We start from the raw sequence: 2,881 nt of genomic DNA, 5'->3' as shown, positions 1-2,881 counted from the left end.
AATTCAAGCGGATAAACGGAGAAATGTTTATCCAGTGACCATTGAATAGGATTAGAAGCTGTTTTTCTTTCTCCGTCCTTTACTTTCCACGGCTGCACCTTCTATTGAGCTACTCCGAAGACCTTCAAATTTTTCTCGGCGACCAAGTTTTCTGGCACTCATCAATTCCAGACTACAAAAAAAGCGTGCATTGGAGAGGGAGAGAGAGAGACCGTACACTACGGTTTCTCCTGACCGATCTTACCACTTCAACGACCATGATTAACTTGGGAACAACGCGTTGCGGCATAAAAAGGGCAGAGTGGGAATCCCAATCGAAGCTACGACACAATTACGACCAAAGGGGCCTGCGGCTCTGAAGTCAATGGCTCTCGGCCCTTTTGGAATCGGCATCGCGAGGGCAATTGGGCACCGATTCCATGCATTTCCAAAACAGCAATTTTCCGGGAAGGTATTGGGCATTTTCCTAGAACAAACCAAACAGATCCCAACACCACCAGGAGAGAGAAATAAAAGAGAGGAGAGATACCAATTCTTTTCATCTCATTAACCCTTCTTCCACACACAAACTATGCAGCTCTAACTCCTCTCTCTCTTCTCTTTATTTCTCCCCAGTATCACCACAACCCCAACTCCATCCTCCTCCTCTCTACCTTTCTTTCCTTTTTTTTGTTTTCCCCCAATTTTTAACAGTAGGATCAATGGAAAACCACAACCAAAATCCTCAGGAAAGAGAGCAGCTGTCATCCCACCCCACCTCCCCAAATTCTACCGCCAGCAGCAGCAGCACCAGCACCAGCAGCAAAGGAGTAGCGGCCGCAGGTGGAGCGACAATTGCGGCAGTACAGGTTGCATCGCCTCCAAATCTACAGCCTCCAACGCCGAAATCCATTCCGAGATCCATCGAATCCAACCCCTACCCCACCACCTTTATCCAGGCCGACACCTCCTCTTTCAAGCAGGTCGTACAGATGCTCACCGGCTCCGCCGAGACCGCCGCCAAGCACGCCGCCGCTAACCCCCGCCACCCAAGAACCCGATCCCGCCCGCCGCCAAGGCCACCGGCCCCAAGAAACCGGTCTTCAAGCTCTACGAACGCCGCAGCAGCCTCAAGAATCTCAAAATGATCAGCCCGCTCATCCCCACCTTCCTCAGTTCCGCCCCCGCTTCCCCGGCCGGCGGCGCCTTCTCCCCCAGGAAGCAGCCGGAGATCCTCTCGCCGAGCATGCTGGATCTTCACTCGGCCCTGGTCCTCAGCCCGGTCACGCCGCTGATCCCGGATCCCTTCAACCGGTCGCCGCAGACGGACTCGTCGCTGTCGCCGGCGATGTCGGCCGAGGAGCGGGCGATCGCTGAGAAGGGGTTCTACTTGCACCCGTCGCCGAGGAACACGCCGAGGGACGCCGAGCCACCCCGGCTGCTGCCGCTCTTCCCTGTGACGTCGCCGCGAATCTCCTCCGCCTCAGCTTCCTCTGCTTGAGATTGCTGCATCCTTATCGAAAATATTATGACTACTTCGTCCAATTCGGATTTTATCTCTTCTTCTTCTTCTTCTTTTCCTCGGAGAGAGATGGCGCTGGCTACGGGAGGCCTCTGCTTCCATTGTATCCAATTTGAGTTACCTTTCTTCCTCTCTCTGATTCGCTCCTCCGGTATTCTCTCTGTGATACATACAGACCAACCCGCCAATATGAAATGAATGGTATCCGGAAGGGCAAAAGGTGGTGTTTTTTTCCCCTTTTCTCCTCTCCCTCTATCTCTTGTATCTTTCAATCTGGTTATAAGATTTTGTTTACCTATGGACTCGATGAGAAAATTTACTTTCTTATTCCTCCAAGCGTTCTTCCATGTTCATGCGCGCTAATTTACTAATTTCTTTGGGTAGCTTCACCATATTTTTCAGAGAGAAGAGAAGAGAAAAAAAAAAGAGATCTTATTGATTAGCAACCGTTAAATATTCTATCTTTGCCAACCTGAGAGCTGGTTTTATACGGGCAGCTCTGTGGATGGAGAAAAATTTAGGCATTGCTCCTCCCTAACCTTTCTCTGAAGAACATCATTAGAGGAAGACACTAGCTTTATTAACTTATAAAGTGATAGAAGAAGGCCACTTGGTGCCTGTCAGGAGCTGATTGGAAGGAGTGCCAAAGGAATCTTGTATCGTTCCGTCTCTTTCCTTCCCCTCCTATGTGAGAAAATGGGACGAGCCAGGTAGGGCACAGGCTTTCTTTGGGCTGGGTACGTCCTCTGGAGCCCAGTGGAGAGGAGCAGGGCTAGGGAAGCATAGGGAGAAATTTTCTTCAATTCGTTCCATGCGGCAGTAAAAGAATTTTCTAAAACTTGGAAATGGCTTGAGAATGCTGCTCTTCTGCGTGTGGAAATTTTAGAGGTGGCGTCATGGCTCGGTCAACTTGGTGAAGTGTGTGGTAATGGCAGGAGAATAGCTGAGGATGGCAAGCACTTGGCTCGTGCTCGGAGCCCATCATGTCCCCCTTATGAGGATGGCAAGCACTTGGCTTGGCTTCCTTTTAGCATTTGGGAAAGGTCTTTCTGGTTCGAGTTTGGTGGGACCATCCATCCATGCGAGAAATCAAACCATTTGAGTACTCCACTGCAGTCAAAAGACCGGACTGAGCTGGTTGAGGGTTGGATTGGTTTGCCTGAAATGAGCGTAATAAATTTGCACTTAATTGGACCGATCACTAGATGTCATGTCAGCAGGAATCGCATGGCTCCTGTACCTTCTTGCTCTGACTTCAGGCTCCCTTTAACATATTTCATGTGATTTCTATTTACAAGACGTCTTGATGTGGGATTGAGACGCAAGACTAGTTTGTTTGCTACGCAATCGTATATAAGCATCTCATAGCTGTCCATCTAG

General features: G+C 49.8%; 1 pseudogene; it reads left to right on the top strand.

Annotated features, from left to right (window-relative positions):
- The first annotated feature begins 465 nt into the window (after positions 1–465).
- On the top strand, positions 466–1,828 carry LOC103708941 (annotated as a pseudogene).
- Positions 1,829–2,881: the final 1,053 nt, after the last annotated feature.

Source organism: Phoenix dactylifera, chromosome 11 (genome assembly GCF_009389715.1).
Source record: "Phoenix dactylifera cultivar Barhee BC4 chromosome 11, palm_55x_up_171113_PBpolish2nd_filt_p, whole genome shotgun sequence".
Taxonomy (NCBI): domain Eukaryota; kingdom Viridiplantae; phylum Streptophyta; class Magnoliopsida; order Arecales; family Arecaceae; genus Phoenix; species Phoenix dactylifera.
The sequence above is the reverse complement of the archived record's forward strand: the minus strand, read 5'-3'. Positions and strand labels throughout refer to the sequence as shown.